Genomic DNA, 20092 nt, shown 5'->3' with positions numbered 1-20092 from the left:
CACGCAAATACAATAGAACATTTCCCCTCAGATAATAATACAGTATTATTTTCTGAGGCAGGTACCAGGTACAACAAGGAGGAGGAATGTGGTAGAAACCCCATAATCACACAGGTTGAAGGAACAGCAGACTGGGGTGATGGAAATGTCCCTTTCCCCTTTCTCTCCTAAGAGCCTGTTCATTTCCAAGGGCTCCACACAGATTCGTCCTCGTCACAGAGCTTTTTTCTGATGTCTCCATGAGGTCCAAATTTACCCATTTTCTAATCTTGTAACATTTTGTTTATACCTTTATAACTGCCCTAAAATTATGCTGTCTCGTGGTATAATTAGTTGTTTACGATCTCCTCCCAAATAAAGTATAAAAACTCCTTGGAGGAAGGACTGTGACTTATCCCACGTAGTTCTTAAGGCCCGTTAGAGCCAGTAACAGCAGTAATAATGCCGACAGCAATAACTAGCATTTATTGAGCACTTACCTTCGAGTGCCCCAGCCACACAGCCCTTGAGATAAGGATTACCAGTCCTTTTTTATAGAAGTAAGAACCAAAGTTTTAAACAGCGAAACAACTTCCCCAACATCATGCAACCAATATATGGCCTGCATCCCATATCTGAATAATTCCCGGAGGATGTGGGTTTTTTTTTCCCAGTGACCACTAAATAAGGGTTTACTGAAGGAATAACGATAGTAAAACTTCACCTGTTTCCCAATTTTGCTCTGTAAGTGGCCCAAAGTAAATCAACTGGCAGAAGAGGTCTTTTGGTTGTTGTTTTTATTATCTAATAAGGTCCTGCCTAAGTGAGCGCCATTTCACTGGCTCATAGTTCCAAGATGCTCAAATAGAAAAGTATACAAATACTATGAATATAAAAATAGAGAGGAGAACGTGTGAAAAGCTAAAGGTGATCAAAATGTATAAATTTCTAGTTATAAGTAAGTCCTGGGGATGCAATGCATAGCATGGTCACTGTAGTTAACAATATCAGATATATGTTAGTTTAAGAGAGAATAGATCTTAAGTTTTCTTCACCCGCCCAAAAAAAAAAAAAAAAAGTAAGCATGTGGTGATGGATGTTAACTAAACTTATTTCGGTAATCATTTCGAGAAACATGCATGTGCTCAGTCACTCCAGTCGGGTCCGACTCTTTGCGACCCGATGGATGGCAGCCTGCCAGGCTTCTCTGTCCATGCAATTCTCCAGGCAAGAATACCGGAGTGAGTTGCCACTTCCTTCTCCAGTGGAACTTCCCAACTCAGGGATCAAACTTGGTCATTGCAGGCAGATTCTTTACCAACTGAGCTACAAAGCTTTTGGTTCTCAGTATAAGCATATGTCAAATCATTATGCTGTACACCTAAAACCAATACAAAGTTATATGTCAATTATATCACAATACAAATAAAGATGTATATAAAGATATAATTTAAAAAATTTTTTCTCTCTTCCAGGATTTAGGTGGCCCTGCTTGAATGATACTGTATTTTTTTTTAAGAGTCTCAGAACCAACACTAGGTGCTTTTTATTTTTTTTTGACCATGAAGCTTGTGGGATCTTAGTTCCCTGACCAGGAACAGAACCTACACCGCCTGCACTGGAAGCATGAAGTCTTAACCACTGGACCACCAGGGAAGTCCCAAGCTGGTCCTCCTTATACTGAAAAGACTCTTATCTTCCAACAAGGCAACCAACTCACCAGTTTTACATGATGGTCAGTCTCTCTGTCGTAAAGAAGGAAACGTATCAGAGAATTCTCTGAGATCTATATAGATTAAGTGATATGAATTCAGCAGTGTTATTTTTTAATGGAATGAAAAGTCTGTAAGGGATCTAAGTAGTCTTTAGGTTATTTACTGTGGGGGAAAAAAAACGATTCTTCATCCCTCGATGAATCACGCTTCATCTGGTAAGCACACAAGATCTGCTTACCAGAGGTCAGCGCTGTGAATGTTAAATGACTTTTGTGTGAGAACACTTAGATTTATCCTAGCATTTGGATACAAAGACTGCTCCTGCTCCACTGAGGCAGAGACGAGTCTTATACCCGGTGATAACATTAATCAGATGTGAAGAGACAAACAAGGAGGGAAGTGGAACTGCCATACTAATGGTGGGGAAATGAGAAGTAAAGAAAGAAAAATAAAGATAATAAAGTCACACAAACACATATGAGCACATGCTTGGGAGAGAAGATAGGAAAATAGCTATTATGCTCAGTTGGTAACATACATAATCTACAAAATGATGGGCTTAAATCAGTATTAATCTAAATTGATATTATAAGGTTAAAAATGTTTTCTGCTTATTTGCTCAATCAACTAATCAAATTGGTTTGTTCTAACAACTTATCTTGGAGAAGGCAATGGCACCCCACTCCAGTCCTCTTGCCTGGAAAATCCCACGGACGGAAGAGCCTGGTAGGCTGCAGTCCATGGGGTCGCTAAGAGTCGGACACGACTGAGCGACTTCACTTTCACTTTTCACTTTCATGCATTGGAGAAGGAAATGGCAACCCACTCCAGTGTTCTTGCCTGGAGAATCCCAGGGACGGGGGAGCCTGGTGGGCTGCCGTCTATGGGGTCGCACAGAGTCGGACACGACTGAAGCGACTTAGCAGCAGCAGCAGCAGCAGCAACTTATCTTGGATTATTAATTATTAATCACATTAGGCTGTTGTGGGGGGAAACAAGGAAAAACTAAAAGTCCTTTTCCTCAAGCTTTCAGTCTCCTTCACTGAACACTTTTTACATGCTTACCCTGTGCCAGGCACTGTTCCCAAGTCCTGTTGTCCCACTAGACCAAGGAATCCTTGAGGGCAGGAATGTGAGAAAACCATTACGACACAGCAAGGTCAATACTAATCAGAAGGATGGCCTTTGGAAAGCTTCCCAGAAGAGAGATTGACTGAGGTGGTCTTGATTCATGGGTAAATGTTATGAATTTGAGACAACATGGGCCTGAAGACAGTATGCCACTTTTAGAAAACAGTAAAACAATCCACTTCTGGCTCAGCGGGTAAAGAATCTGCCTGCAATGTGGGAGACCTGGGTTCGATCCCTAGGTTGGGAAGATCCCCTGAAGAAGGGAAAGGCTACCCACTCCAGTATTCTGGCCAGCAGAATTCCATGGACTGTATAGTCCGTAGAGTCGCAAAGCACTGGATATGATTGAGCGACTTTCACTTTCACTTTCTAGAGAATCCACAGGTCTTCCTAGGTGGTATAGTGGTAAAGAATCTGTCTGCCAATGCTGGAGGTACGAGAGACAAGAGTTGGATCCCTTGATCAGGAAGATTCCCAGGAGAGCACAAAAGTGTTAGTTGCTCAGCCGTGTCCCACTCTTTATGACCCATATGGACTGTAGCCCGCCAGGCTCCTCTGTCTGTGGGATTCTCCAGGCAAGAAAACTGGAGTGGGTAGTCATTTCCATCTCCAGAGGATCTTTCCAACTCAGGGATCGAACCTAGGTCTCTTGCACTGCAGACAGATTCTTTACTGTCTGAGCCACCAGGGGGGCCTGGAGAAGGAAATGGCAACTTACTCCAATATTCTTGCTGGGAAAATCCTATGGACAGATGAGCCTGGTGGGCTACAGTTCATGGGGTCACAAAGAGTTGGACATGACTTAGCGACTAAACGACAACAAAGAGACCTCACATGGAACAGTAGTGGCGTCTTCACTACTAAGGAAACAGTAGAGGTAGCTGAAGTGAAGGGCGGGGGCCAGGCAGGAAGGATCTCAGATGCTATGATTTGGAACTGGGACTTCATCCCATCAGTGATGCAGAAATCCTAAGGAACAAATGTACACAGAGAAAAACATAACCAAGAGCATAAGACAGCAAAAAAATGAAGAACTAAAGATTAAAAGTTCAGTGGGCTCGTCTTGAATAAACAGAAAAATGAGAAGATCACTTGGGGCAGACACAACAGCCATTCCCAACTCCCTTTTCTCTTGTCTCGCTTGCCTCCCACTATAAAGACAAAAATCAGGATAGCAGCTTTCTAGCCTCCTTTAAGCCAAGGTTGGGCACATGTCAAGTGCCCATGAGATTCTGATCAGGGCACTGAGCTTAAGAAAACTGCAAGAGCTTCTCACATACACAAACACAAAGGAACTGGACAAGCTAGTTAAAGATTTTTCTTTCCTAATACAAGGACAGACTCACCAAGCAAGCTTTGTCTCACTCCTCCACCACTCCCAGCTTTCTTTGAGAAGCCCTTGCAACCTTGTGAATTTTCACACTGCCATGGCTAATTTAAAATCATGACAGAGGTTTGGGCACTATTTCCTAAATTGAGATCAATCTCTTTAAATAAATCATTCCTGGTTGAAGCGTCTCACCTAGTGAACAGACCACTATTAACCATCTAATTACCAGCATTTATTTCCTGATGTAAGTAAGCCAAATTTCATTTTGTTTACTAGAACAGAGTAAGACAAAAAGCTACCAGTCAGATCCATGGGGACTAAAGTCCTATATGGGTTCTTGTTCCGATGGTCACACGATATAATTTACTGGATGAGCACAAGATGGAAAGCCAGTTGGATGAGCAGTTAGACTACCTACAAAATGAGTATGCCAACTCGAAGTCAGGGCCTGGAATAAACACATTCCCCTGGGTTGAAGACATGCCGAACACATGATACCTATGGATAAGGGCCCATGAGCAGTGCAAGGGAATACCATGCTCTTCTCTTGCTGTCTTATGCCTCCCTTTCCATATGATAGTATTCTGCCTCTGGATAGCAGAGCTCTCAGGACCCATCTCTTTATGTCACACATACTCACATAGTGCATGTGTGTGCTCAGTCCAACTCTCTGCGACCCCATGGACTGTATGTAGCCTGCCAGGCTCCTCTGTCCATGGAATTCTCCAGGCAAGAATACTGGAGTGGGTTGCCATTTCCTACTCCAGGGGATCTTCCTGACCCAGGGATTGAACCCACATCTCCTGAGTCTCCTGCACTGCAGTCAGATACTTTACCACTGAGTCACCTGGGAAGCATCTCTTTATGGTTAGAGATAATAGGGATTATTAGCAAAGTGGGTCTTGAGCCCCCGGAGCTAACCGGAAATCCATGTCCTCAATCCGGTTCTGGGTCAGAGTGAGACTAACAGCAAGTATTTGTCAACTCTAAACTAATGGAACTCTGCCCTTCTAAAGTTGGGATTGGTCCTAAAGATAAGGAGGCTAATTGCCTCCCCCTGAAGGACAGGTGGTGGGGCCCTGAAGGAAGGAAGAAGGACCACTCATTAGGAGAGGAGGTGGGATCCGATAGATCCATTACTATTGGTAAAATAAAGTTTTGAATCTCTTAAATTTACTCACTCCCGATTGTCCTCCAGCTACTCAAAGACCCAATGCAGAGATTTTGCCAAAAAGATCTACAAAAAGGAGGGATTTTTCTGTGCTTAAATTTTAATGAGGGTCCCTTAGAAGTAGCCTTAACCTCCTCTCTCCCCTCAAAAATGGATTCCAGTGTATTAGACCCCTGGGGAGATATTAAGACAGAGCTTAATTAAAAACAGAAACTATTAGCTATTTAGCTCTAGACCAGTTCATTTTATATACTATCTTAAAAAGGTCGGTGAGCACTATGTTAATAACAGTGAGTAACAAAGTCATACTAAACTAATACCACCCCACATTTATAAATCCATTTTGTAATACCCTTCTTGTATTGTTACATGCTTTATTGTTTACTTTTTCTGTGATTGCTAATTGTTGTATAGTTCCCTGTTGGGGGTTGGAATCCCTTAATACATCTCTAGGAGATTCTTGGTTTCTCAGCTTCTGAAATGACAACAGAGCTAAAAACAGGAGGAAATTCAGCATCAAACCCCTGCTGGTGTGATTCCATATAGCTTCCTTGGAATGGTAACATTGTGTTTATCCATTTGCACATCAACTCCAACCTGGGCAGGAATATCAATTGCTTTCCATAGCTGCTCTCATCTTTGTTTTTCTGAACCTGAGGCATGCCATTGGTACATGCTGATGAGCCTGTATCCTCTCAATGAGGAATTGTATTCATCATTGAACTTCAATCTATCTGAAACACAGATATTTTTTGATGTGACTATTTGAGGGCAGGTGTAAAGTTTGCTATCAATAAAACAAATGACAAATCAATACAAGGTTTTATTTAGAACTAATGTATTTTTAATAAGTTTACTTTGACAAGTATATAGTACGCGCTCATCACTGATTCTGATGAATGCATTGATCAGCAAATGAGATGCTGGCATGTAGAATGCATTAGCTCAGGCATTCTATTTCAAGGGCTTGAATTTTGACAATCAGAATCTAATCATTTAAATGCCTTGTAATTGTCAAGGTCTGATCCACAAATATGATACATGCCTGAAAATAAGCATTCTAAAAAGAGCACGGCATAAAATCTCAATAAACTGGTAGCTTCTAACTGTAGGAAAAGAATCCAACAAGAGAGAAGCACTAAACAAGATGGATTGAAAAATGGATCCAAGTTCTAGAACAATATCACTGTAAAGAGGAACAAGAGGGCTTCCCTGGTGCCTCAGATGGTAAAGAAGCCACCTGCAATGCGGGAGACCTGGGTTCGATCCCTGGGTTGGGGAGTTCCCCTGGAGGAGGGCATAGCAACCCACTCCTGTTTTCTTGCCTGGAGAATCCCCATGGACAGAGAAGCCTGGCAGGCTACAGTCCAGGCTACTGACCCTTTGGGGTCGCAAAGGGTCAGACATGACTGAGCGACCAAACACAACACAGCACAATGCCCACAGCTGCAGCCGTTAGGGCCAGAACATTGTAACACTGTCGTAGATACTCAAGGCCGATAAGTGCTCTGGGTAGATTCAAGTTGTGGCCACAAGAACTGCAGTTCTTGGTACATCACATGCAAGAAAGAATCCTTAGACTTATGACTGCAGCAGCGGTGAGCAGAATCTAGATCTGGCATGTGCTCAAAAAGACCCATTCTATCATTAACATGACACCGTGGTTTTTCCAGTGGTCATGTATGGATGTGAGAGTTGGTCTGTGAAGAAAGCTGAGCACCGAAAAATTGATCCTTTTGAACTGTGGTGTTGGAGAAGACTCTTGAGAGTCCCTTGGACTGTGAAGAGATCCAACCACTCCATCCTAAAGGAGATCAGTCCTGGGTGTTCATTGGAAGGACTGACGATGAAGCTGAAACTCCAATACTTTGGCCATCTCATGCAAAGAGTTGACTCATTGGAAAAGACCCTGACGCTGGGAGGGATTGGGGGCAGGAGGAGAAGGGGACGACAGAGGATGAGATGGCTGGATGGCATCACCGACTCGATGGACATGAGTTTGAGTAAACTCCGGGAGTTGGTGATTGACAGGGAGGCCTGGCGTGCTGCGATTCACGGGATCACAAAGAGTTGGACACGACTGAGCAACTAAACTGAACTGAACTGGGATCCTGATTGCCTATGGCCTGACATGCGTCATTGCTTTCAGGATCTAGGACTGAGCTTCGAAAGAGTACTCACATTTCTAAATATTTTAAGAATTATCTGAAATAGTCTAGGACCTCTAGCTTAAATGGGTACCTTATTTGTACAAACAACCTGGAGTTGCATTGGACAGAAATGCTAAAGGAATAAAAGATAAGCTTGAAAAAGAGGTGCCCCACCCCCATCCCATGTTAAAAATATATATCACATATTGAGAGTTCCTCATATAGTTTAGATAAAAATCCTTTTTGACAAAATTCAAAAGCTGTTTCTAAAATTATTATGAAAATACAAAGGACCTAGGATAACCAAAACAACTTTGAAAAACACCAAGGTTATAGGACTAACATGAACTGATTTCAAGTTTATTTAAAAGCTATAGTAAGCAAGAAAGTATGCCAGTATGTCAACATAGAAAATTAAGTGGATGGAATAAAGAATCCAGAAACAGACTCCCATATCTATGACCATTTGGTTTTTTGTTTTGTTTGTTTATCAAAACTAGTGCAAGAAAAAAATTAGATATTCATATGCAAAAAGGGGAAACTTGACATGACTCACATCACATCTAAAAATTATTTAAAACATGGATTATACATTCAAATATAAAACCCCAAATTATTCAACTTCTAGAGGAAAATCTTATTGATTTTAGGTTAGGCAAATATTTTAAAACTAGGACTGAAAAAGAAAAAACTGATTGAATAGACTTCATCAAAACTGAAATGTTTGCTAAAATTTTACTATTCTAAAGGTACTGTTAAGAAAATGAAAAGGCTGGCTACAGATTGTGAGAAAATATTTGCAGAACATATATCTGATAAAGGACTTGTATGCAGACTATATTAAAAATTCCTATAACTCCATAAGAAAAGCAAACAATCCAATAAAAAAGGCAGAAGATATTAAAGAAGACATAAGGAAGACAAATAAACACATGAAAATTTTCAACATCATTAGTCATTAGAAAAACACTCATTTTTTAAAACTACTGGGTACCCACAAGAATGACTAAAATAAAGAAAAATTTATAAAGATAGAAGTTGCCAAGTGTTGGTGAAGATGTCTAGCAACTAGATTCGTATGCATGGCTTGTGAGGATGCAGAACAGAACTGCCACTTTGGAAAATAAGTTGGTAGTTTTTTATCAATTTAAATACACACATACAATATGACCCAGCAATTTCATTCCTAAGTCCTTATCAAAAAGAAACGAAAACATGCCCATGCAAAGAATTGTACTCAAGTTCAGAGCTGCTTTATTCACACTGCTACTGCTAAGTCACTTCAGTTGTGTCCGACTCTGTGCGACCCCATAGACGGCAGCCCACCAGGCTCCCCCGTCCCTGGGATTCTCCAGGCAAGAACACTGGAGTGGGTTGCCATGTCCTTCTCCAATGCATGAAAGTGAAAGTGAAGTCGCTCAGTCATGTCTGACTCTTAGCAACCCCATGGACTGCAGCCTACCAGGCTCCTCCGTCCATGGGATCTTCCAGGCAAGAGTACTGGAGTTGGGTGCCATTGCCTTCCCCATTATTCACACTAGTAATTGTCAAAAGCTGGAACAAACTCAACACTCATCAATTAATGAAGGGATAAACTATTGGTGGTACATCCTTACGATGAAATATGATTCAACAATAGCATAGATGTTCTCAAGAGGCTTATGTTATGCAAGAGAATCTAGACACAAAAGACTGTATAGTCCCTTTAGATGAAATTCTAGAAAAGTCAGACAAAAGGATAAAAAATGATATGTACATACTGTAATGATTTTTTAATATATACAGGAAGTCAAGAGATATAATATAGAAAAATGTTGACAGGGATTGTCCATGAGTGGAGTTGGTGATATTTTTTAAGTTATTTTCAATAATCTTCAAAATTATATGAGAATGTAGTACTTTCATAATATGGCCTTTAAGTGTACAGAAAGGTAAGCAAACAACACACACAAATACCTGTCTAAGGAAGGGACTGCTAGCAAATTTATCACGATAGGTAATTTGTTCCACTCTATTACATCTACCTGTTTATGTTTTTCTTATTATCAAATAGCCTTTCAAAAAGCTTTCCTCACCTTAAAAGTAAAGGTCCAAATAGCTCAGCTTCCACAAAATGTAAGTCATTTCAGCAAGACAGCAAGGGCTGGGAACACTACCTGGGCAGGTAATTCCACGACTGAATATCAGTCCTGCTCAGGAAATGAACCTTTCTCATTAGCTTCTTCAAATGCTACCTTCAATTTGACACAAAGATGTGTGACAACCAGCTTATTGGCGTAGTTTTAATATGAGTTAAAGGTAGAAAACTATAGAAGTCATTTTCTTGAAAGTAATTGCAAAACAAGACATTATCTGTTATCAAAGCATAGGAAATGTGTTGAAAAACTTACAAAGAAAACTGATGCTGGGGGAAATTTTAAGTACATTTCATATTGACAACTCAAAATATGAGAAGAATGCCTGGTGTATGTTTGGGGGACTGTTCATGCAAGATAAAGGACTTTGAATATAAACAAGTACCTAGAAAACATTTTCGAATTACTTGAAAGGATATCTGTTCTTTTAAAAATGTATGGATTTGTGAAGTAACTACCAGTTAATACCAGAGGGGATATAGTTACTGAGCCGAACTACAAAACTACACGTTTCTCCCACAAATACTCTACTTTTACTGACAAAAATACAAAATGAAAAAAGTAAAACAAATTTTGCAATGAAAAATACCCTGTATGAAATCAGACTCCATCACCAAATACTATGCATTATGTAACATTCATTTGAATCGCCACTTAAAATATAAGCAATTGTTTCATTGAAGAGACAATAACATTTGATGAATTCTTAGTCAAAACCAATAGCTATTCTACAAAATTGACATTTTGTATTAATTTATGAAGTACTTACACTCAGAAATGATACTTTTTATCTGACTTGACCCAGAAATATTAAATTGTAGGATTGGCTTTTCTTACTACCTATTCCTAAACCCATACCAAAAATATTTAAATTAAACAGCAATGTGGACACTTTTTTAAAAACCTAGACAGCATATTAAAAAGCAGAGACATTACTTTGCCAACAAAGATCCGCCTAGTCAAAGCTATGGTTTTTCCAGTAGTCATGTATGGATGGGAGAGTTGGACTATAAAGAAAGCTGAGCACCAAAGGATTGATGCTTTTGAACTCTGGTGTTGAAGAAGGCTCTTGAGAGTCCCTTGGACTGCAAGGAGATCCAACCAGTCCATCCTAAAGGAGATCAGTCCTGAATATTCACTAGAAGGACTGATGCTGAAGCTGAAACTCCAGTACTTTGGCCACCTGATGGGAAGGACTGACTCATTGGAAAAGACCCTGATGCTGGGAAAGATTGAAGGCAGGAGGAAAAGGGGACGACAGAGGATGAGATGGTTGGATGGCATCAACGACTCGATGGACATGAGTTTGAGTAAACTCTGGGAGTTGGTGATGGACAAGAAAACCTGGGGTGCTGCAGACCACGGGGCAGCAAAGAGTCGGACACGACTGAGGGACTAAACTAAACTGAACTGTGGGATAAATTAACTCTTTCAGACAAAGTTACCATCAATATCAGAGGAAATACTCTTGCCAAACATTCCTTGGTATTATTGCTCTATATTATACAGTACATTTGTCACATTATTTACAATTCCCTATTATATGCATTACTCATTCTATTTATTGTCACATGCTGTCCTTCTAGGACATGTCCATTTGCTTCATTTGAAAGTAATACTTGCTCCACATCCAAAAGCTCCTGGAGAAGAATGACCAGTTTTAAATTATCTTTATTTTCCTGGGGCCCAGGACAGAATCCTGTAGGAGATTCAGTCACTTTGAGCTGAAAACCATTAAGCACTAATGTTTAAAAAGAATTTTCCTCACCTTAGGACACAGTCTAATAATCTTGGGAGAGTCTCAGGTGTGAGGCAATATTCAAGTGCAAGACTGTCTGCACAGGTAATTAATAGAAGGCAAGCAGGAGCCGGCTAGTTCCCTGAGAAAGTTCAATCGGGGCGTCTTTCATGGGGCAAAACCAGACACCAGGTACAATATGAAATGACCTTTCTTCCTGTCCCGGCTCACAGTAAACGGAATTAAGAAGCATGAGACTTCGACATGGCCATGCCCAGGCTCTGATCTGGCTCATTACTAACCAGGCACCTCAGGCACCTTCGTCTACCTCGCCTAGCCTCCTTTTACCCTTCCGTAATTTTGAAATAACCTCAGAGGTCTTAAAAAAGCAATATAAGCAAGGCACTCAATCAATGACAGTTATTATTATTATCTCTCTGTAGCCGGTTGGCGGAGGAAAGCTGAACGAATGGTTTGTTTAACCTCAGACTGGTCAGCAGATGGTTCTGGGAACGAAGGAAGCAAAGAACCTCTCTTGGGCTGGAAGATGGCCGAACCAAAGGCAAGGATGTCTGGATTATTTTCACCTGGTGAATCTGTCCATTTCAGTTCAGTCGCTCAGTCGTGTCCGACTCTTTGCGACCCCATGGACTGCAGCACGCCAGGCTTCCCTGTCCATCACCATCTCCTGGAGCTGTAGGACACAACAAACCTATCAAGGGCTTACTGTTACCAAAGGCACGTTCCGGTGTCTGATGCACAGTGAGGCCAACAAACCAAAACGGAGTTGGAGCAGAGAAAGGTTTACCGCAGGGCCACGAACTCCCAGAAGGGTTTCAGCAAAGCACTTTTAAAGACAAGGTGAGAGAGAGGTGTGGTTAATTGTTGCAAACTTTTCTGTATCAGAATCCTTTGATCTTGCAGCTGTCCAAAGTCAGGTCATGATGTTCCTGTAAACCTTGAACAAGACAAATGTTATTCTCTGTTCTGCCACTTTCTATCTCTATATGGACCTTTAAAGGTCAGAGCCCTGGGGATACCTTATCCTGTACATTTCAGACTATAAGCAACATTCTCTTACAAAAGGTGCAGAGCCTGCTTGCCTAAGCCCAGGCAACAAGAACCGGAAGGTTAGAAGAAAAGGAATAGATCCAATATGGAGTCAGATTTGTTCTTCCCTATGTGAGTTAGTCGCTCAGTCCTGTCCAATTCTTTGCAGCCACATGGATGGTAGCCCGCCAGACTCCTCTGCCAATGGGGTTCTCCAGGCAAGGAATCCTAGAGTGGTAACCATTCCCTTCTCCAAGGGTCTTCCCGACTCAGGGGTCGAACCCGGGTCTCCTGCATTGCAGGCGGATTCTTTACCATCTGAGTCACCAGGCTAGTCCCTTTGTTTTTCCCTCTTGTGTCACTATTCAGAAGAGTTTTTCCCCCTGCCACTGGAAGGAGGGTCAGTTTTCATGAGTTGGTGGACATTCTGTAGCCTCCTCTTCCAGCAGATTTAGAAGGATGTGAGCCCCAGAGGTACCAGCCCAGGTTCAGCTCCAGCTGCAGTGACCCTAAGCCTTTCCCCAAAAGTCTGATGGTTATAGGGTGGTGGATCACCTCCAGGCTCCCAGTGAAGCTATATCGAGCTCAGGAGTTGGAGTTAAATATGGATATTTCAGGGAGATGGGCTGGTAAAGGCAAACAGGTATAAGTCCCTGTATTGAAGTCATTCTGCGATGTGTAACAAGCAGGACAGATGTGGCCCAAAGCTTCCAGCTTCCAAGTTTGAAATTTGGTGTCTTTCAACTTCTTTAATCCTCAGTTTCCTCAACCACGCACATTTTCCATTATATCCTTGCCTTGTCTGCCTCAAAATACTATATGATAATCAGGTAAATGAAAAGACTCACAAAACTGTATTTTGGGAATATGAGTGTTCATTATTTCCTTAAGTCCTTACTCAAGAAATAGTCAAGAGATGTATCTCTCCATCTCCTCGAGGATCTTGCACGGGACTCAGCGAGTCTGGAAAATGGGAATGACAACGCCATCTCGAGAGATTTTGTGGGAGCCATGAAAATGCAAATACTCTCATAGCCTTCTGTAAAGTCCTAGGTCAGCCAAACTGTACCTTAATTAATTAAATGTTTCTCCCAAGACAATACCTTAAGTTTATTTCTGAGGCATACAGAAAAGAAGCAGAAATGTTTCTGTTGCCATATAGAAAAGCAGAATGGGAGCTGCTATCTCTCTCCCTGGTCCCACTGGACTACATCTTTGGGTTATTTCTTTTTCCCCCTCTATTTCCATACATGCTTTATTTTCGGTTGGCATGAAGACCCCAAAGTTTTGCCATTCTATTCTCCCTCCTTTTTCATTTGGCTGTTTCATTCCTAACAGATCCTCTATACTCCATTATACCCCATATTTTAGGATTAGAAAGACAAAACATTTCTCTAGGGGACCAAGCTGTGTGCTCAGCTTGTCTGGCCCTGATCCCTCCCAGGTCTGCTCTGGATGTGTTTGCTCAGAGGTGGCGGAGGCGTCATTAAGTTCCCGGTTCCCTTGGAGATTAGGGTTGCAGGTTCGCCCAGGGTGCATTCAGCTCACATATTCTTTCAATCTGTGTAAAAATTAAAATGCAGCAGCTGTGATGCCTGCAAATCTCCGTGCAAGAATGGTCTGCCTGTGCTGACCGAGGAAATCAAGTCCATTAGGACCACCAGGGCTTGTTCTCACTTCCAAGAAGAGAAGACTCATAAATACTAGCCTGCTGTAAACAGCAAGCAAATTGTTTTTATTTTTATTTTTTGGCTGCGCTGCTTGACATGCTGGATCTTAGTTTCCCAATCAGGGATGGAGCCCATACCCGCTGCATTGGAAGCCCAGAATCTTAACCACTGGACCACCAGGGAAGTCCCAGGCAAACTTTTTTTAAAATGTATTCCTTCTGGCTTTTTAATCTTTGGCTTTTGAATATGAGCAAAGTAATATGTTCTCTGACATCAGAAGAATGAAATCAAGGCTCTGAGAAATGAGTAGATCAGGATGTGAATAGAACAAAATATTCCAAACCTTATCAGAAAATCCTGGACCATCCCACTCTATTTCTCCTCATATCCAACATCCCCAAACCATGTATTCTTTCCAACGATACAAAAATTTAAAAGATCATTTAAAAGATGCTTAGACATTTACCATCATATAGGGTATGAATATTAAAACTTTAATTTATATCTAATTAAATCCCAGTGCTTGATGGGGAGGCAGCATAGCACAGCTGTTTAGACTGGTTACAGTATTTTAATCTTTCTGAGGGGGTGGTGTTTGATGAGGGGGATACAATGGTGATAATCTGAGTGATTCTTTTGCTGTATCATTTCATGAACTGCCTTGAGCCAATTCAGAAAACGCATCCTTCAGCTCCTGTTCTTCTGGAATCACTTCTAGCACCAAAATCTGTTTCAGTCAGTGTTTAATCAAGAACCAGTGGGAGGTAGATAATAACTAAATAGATAGGTAGGTGAAAGATGGTAGATAGGTAGATAATTTATTACAGAACATTGGTTTCCATCTGTGAGGCTAAGTCAGTAAGAAATTCAAAGCCCAGGCCATCAGGAAGCATCCTGAATAAAATGAATCTCCATAGGCACAACCCAGTGCTGCCATCCTGGGTCCCAGTTTCTTTTCTCCAAAAGGGAAACCTCAGTCCTGATTTTAAGTCCCTCCAACTGATGCAGCCAGGCCCGTCCAGATTATCCACACAATCTCCCTCACTTAAGGTCCAGCAGTTATAGGGACTAGCTATACAAAATACATTCACAGTGTTGGTATTTGATTGAATCACTAGTCAAGCATAGGAGGGACTAGTCTCCTGGACTTTAGTCAAGTTGACACATGAAAACATTATCACAAATATTTTAAAAATCCAATACCTAGGTATAAACCCTAAAAAACAAAATTGACAAGACCTCTGCATTGAAAAACTACAAAATTACAAGGAGAGCTATGTTATATGATGTAAATGAATGGAGAGTTATACCATGTCCATAAATTGAATGGTTCAATATTAGAAAGCTAATAATGCTCTCCAAATTTAGCAATAGATAAATACAATCATATGTAAGTCCCCGGCAGACCCATATATATATCCATATATACATATTATATATAACACATGCACATATATATATACAAATTGACAAATGAATTTTGGCAAGAAGGCAAAAATCACTACAACAGTTCTGAGCAACAACAAAAAGCTGGATAATTTGCACTCTAGATATCAAGACTTATTATAAAGCTATATTCATTAAAATAGGTATAAATTGCCATTAAAAATATCAAGAGAACAGAATAGAATGCAGAAAGTGAAATATACATATGAGTTCATTTGATTTAGGACGAAGGGGCCACTCATTGTAATGCATTGGGGAAATGACAGAATTTTCCACAAACGGTTCTGGGTCAACTGGATAAACGTGGAAAAAAGTAAATCTTTATTCTCACCTCATATCATACACACACAAGAATCTGTCCCAGAGGGACTGTAGATCTAAACATGAAAGGTAAAACAATAAGCTTTTAAGAGAAAATACACGAGAATGTCTTCATGACCTTGGAGTAGGCAAACATTTCGTAAGTAGGACACGATGAGCACTAACTGTAAAAGTAGGTTTATTTTTACATTTGTATACACCAAATTTAAAAATTTATATTCATCAAAAGATACCATTAATAACAGAAGAGATACAGAAATAGACTCACATCTATAGAGTCAATTGATTTGGGCAAATATGCCAAGAAAATTCAATGGGGAAGGAACATGTTTTCAACAAATGGTACTGAAATCAATGAATCACCACATGAAAAAAAAAGCCTCAAGATGTATCATAGACCACATGATAAAGGTCTAGATCTTGACCTGAGCACTGATTATAGGGTACCTTTTGTGAAAATATTTCAAGCCATACACTACACACCCATGTGTACACTACCCTTCTATGAATATACATGTGTATACACAGATAGACTGATTGTGTATTTTACTTGAAGCCCTAACTTACGTGCTATTATTATGAACTATCTCTAATCCACACTCTAGTTTCATGAGGCTAGAAGAAATCTTCTCTACCTTTAATTTCAGTAGTTTTTATCAGTGTCATAAGCATTTGGATTGCCATAGCAAAAAATACCACAGACTGGTGATTTGTAACAACAGAAACTTATTTCTCATGGTTCTGGAAGCTGGAGGTCTAAGATCAGAGCGCTGCATGACTGGGTTCAAGCGAAGACTTGCTGAGTTGCAGGTTGCTGACTTCTTGCTGTGTCCTCACATGGTTGGGGGTGGGGGGAATGAGGGAGTTATCCAGGGGGCTCCACCCTCTCAACCTCATCATCTCCCAAAGGCCCCACCTCCTGACACTATCCCTTAGGCATTAAATGGTTTTCAACATAGGAATTGAGGAAGAAAAAAATAATCTATAACAATTTGTGAGTCCTTTATGGGACAAGCTACTTCTTCCCTGTAGCAATAGTATCGAGTACAGATTTTATTTCCTCTACTAGATTGCAAAAGAATCTATCAAAGGAGCTAACCGTGTCTGGGCCATAGCAAGTACTCAGTAATTACACATAGAGGAAGTGAATGAAACTTCCCTTTGGTTTTAAAACAAGCCCAAAATCCTTTTGGATTTTGAAACTTTGAATGTGTTGCCTATCTCCCAACTGGAAAAAAAAAACAAAAACCAAAACTGTTCCGCCCCATACCTCTACATCATTTTTAAGCCAACTGAGAAATCAAAATGGAAATCTAAAAATAAATAGAGGCTTCCCTGGTGGCTCAGACCTAAATAGTAGTGAGCACTCTCGAGATCTGTCGGATGCAACTAAAGCAGTACTTGTAGGGAACTTGAGAACCATAAATGCATCTTTTAACAAAGAACAATGGCAGCAAATGGATGAGCATTTTACAGGAGGTCATGAAAGAGAGAGGGGTCTCAGATGTTTGTTGAATCTGTCCCTTAACTGCTGTTTTTAAAAATAGTAATAAATAAACTTTGTTCTAAAGGAAAAAAAAAAAGCCTACAATCTCAGTTTTTTTTTTTTTTTTTAAGTCATCACTACAGCATCGAAACTTTTAGGATTAAATGAACTGCTGACAATGCATGGTGTGAATTAATTTTAGGCATAAATTCTACAAAAGATAATTCTTATTCATAATACACATAGACTTCCCTGGTGGCTCAGATGGTAAAGCGTCTGCCTACAATGTGGGAGACCTGGGTTCGATCCCTGAGTTGGGAAGATCCCCTGGAGAAGGAAATGGGGAACCACTCCAGTATTGTTGCCTGGGAAACCCCATGGACAGAGGAGCCTGGTGGGCTATGCTCCACGGGGTAGCAAAGAGCCAGACACGACTGAGCAACTTGACTTTCTGTGTGTAATCGTCTTCATATCAATATACTTTCTCTACTTATCACACACTAGATTCCACATTGGCACATGCTATCACAAAAGTGACATCTCTTTGGGGATATATGTATCCTTCAACTCTTCTGTGTCCTGGTATTGCTGTTGCCCTTGCTGCTTAGACACGAAGCCATGTCTGACTTTTTGCAACCCCATGGACTGTAGCTAGTCAGGCTCCTCTGTCCATGGGACACCCCAGGCAAGAATACTGCAGTGGGTTGCCATTTTCTTCTCCAGAGGATCTTCCCAACCCAGGAATCGAACCCACATCTCCTTCACTGGCAGGTGGATTCCTTACTCCTGAGCCACCAGAGAAACCTGTGTCCTTGTTGTTCAGTTGCTCAGTTGTATCCGACTCTTTGCAATCCCACAAACTGCAGCACATCAGGCTTCCCTGTCATTCACTATCTCCCAGAATTTGCTCAAACTCATGGTATGTTTGAATATATTCACAATCATCAAGCATTAAACGGCCCCAGATAAGTGTCACGCCCATCATTAACCCTGCCCCCTTTGATTATTAATCTCTCTAAATATAACTAACACTAAATATTTCAGGATTGCAAATACACTTTCTTGCAAATGAATTCCAGTTGACTGATAGGGATGTCGTGAAGTCCTCTATTGAGAAAGAATCTGAGGTTATCTTCACTCTTAGCAATAAAATTAGTAAAGGAGATTGGACAAGTGGTACACATGCTGTATATTTGCCATTCCTTTTCTATGGCCTTTAATTATTTAATCCCAAAGTGAAAAGTGACATAGGCACTCATTTACTCATTAGTTCCTCATTCAAGATATACTTTGGAAACGGACTATGATAGGCTCCTAATAGCCAATATAATTAGAGATTTATTTTTTCTTTTTAAATTAAATTTTATTGGAGCATAGTTGAGTCACAATGCTGTGCTATTTCTACTGGAAAGCAAAATGAATCAGCCATAACATACCTATGCATGTGTACTAGGTAAGTGGCTTCGGTCACGTCCAACTCTTGGCGACCCTTATGGACTGTAGCCCGCCAGGCTCCTCTGTCCATGGGATTCTCCAGACAAGAAGACGGGGGCGGGTAGCCATGCCCTCCTCCAGGGGATATTCCCGACCCAGGGATGGAACCGGTTGTCTCTGATCTCTCCTGTATTGGCAGGCGGGTTCTCTACCACTGGCACCACCATATGTCCACTCTCTTTTGGACTTCCTTCACATTCAGATCACCACAGTGCATTAAGTAGAGTTCCCTGTGCCATACAGTATGTTCTCATTAGCCATCTACTTTATACATAATATCAATAGAATTAGCTAAATGTTCTAGAACATTTCCTCATAGGGCCTTATGGACAAGAAATTCTCCTTATGGTTTGTACCATTATTTTAACAATGTTGATTAATGATGTTACATAACACTTTGCTTAAAAAATAGTACTGTCTTTTAAACATTATGACATCTCATCCACCTTATTTAACTTTCCTGCTCATTGCAGAGACATGTTCCTATACCCATTTGACAAATGAGAAACTGAGTCATAACAGAGCATAATGTAGCAAACCAGAGAGCTGAACCTGCATTTCTCTAACCATAGAAAAGGAAAGGAAAGTGAAGTCACTCAGTCGTATTCGACTCTTTGCGACCCCATGGACCGTAACCTACCAGGCTTCTCTGTCCATGGATTTTCCAGGCAAGAGTACTAGAGTGGGCTGCCACTTCCTTCTCCAGGGAATCTTCCCGACCCAGCAATCGAACCCAGGTCTCCCACATTGCAGGCAGACACTTTACCATCTGAGCAACCAGGGAAGCCATAGAACATTAGATAAGAAAAATGATGTCCTGATAATTATTTGAGTATCTTCCAAAATAATGTTCTGTTTTTCCAAGAGAAGTCCCTTTCATGAACTTTTTTGGTCACTCACTGCATGCTAGACTTTGCTTAGTATAAAAAGTCTAGAATTCAAACACAGACAGGGAGTAAATTCAAATAAAATTGAGAAGTTGGGACTAGACTTGTAATTGTCTCCCAGAAATACAAAGCTTAAGTAGTTTCTTCTCTCCTTCTCTTCAAGCTGAGTTTACTTTTTGATACAGGTATCCGACCAGCATACACACCTGTTGCTCACTCTTCATAGTATATCAGTAAGAGAGTGTCTATTACAAGTAAAGAGAGAAAGAAAACCTATATAGAAATCACATAAGAATGTAGCTTGCTATTGCTGTTCTTTCTCTCTGTCTTTTTTTTTCTCATTTCTTTGTGGCATTGCAGCCACAGGCACCAGGAATGTCTTGAGAGAA

Source organism: Muntiacus reevesi, chromosome 20 (assembly GCF_963930625.1).
Source record: "Muntiacus reevesi chromosome 20, mMunRee1.1, whole genome shotgun sequence".
In the NCBI taxonomy this organism is placed as follows: domain Eukaryota; kingdom Metazoa; phylum Chordata; class Mammalia; order Artiodactyla; family Cervidae; genus Muntiacus; species Muntiacus reevesi.
This window is presented reverse-complemented; position numbering follows the sequence as displayed.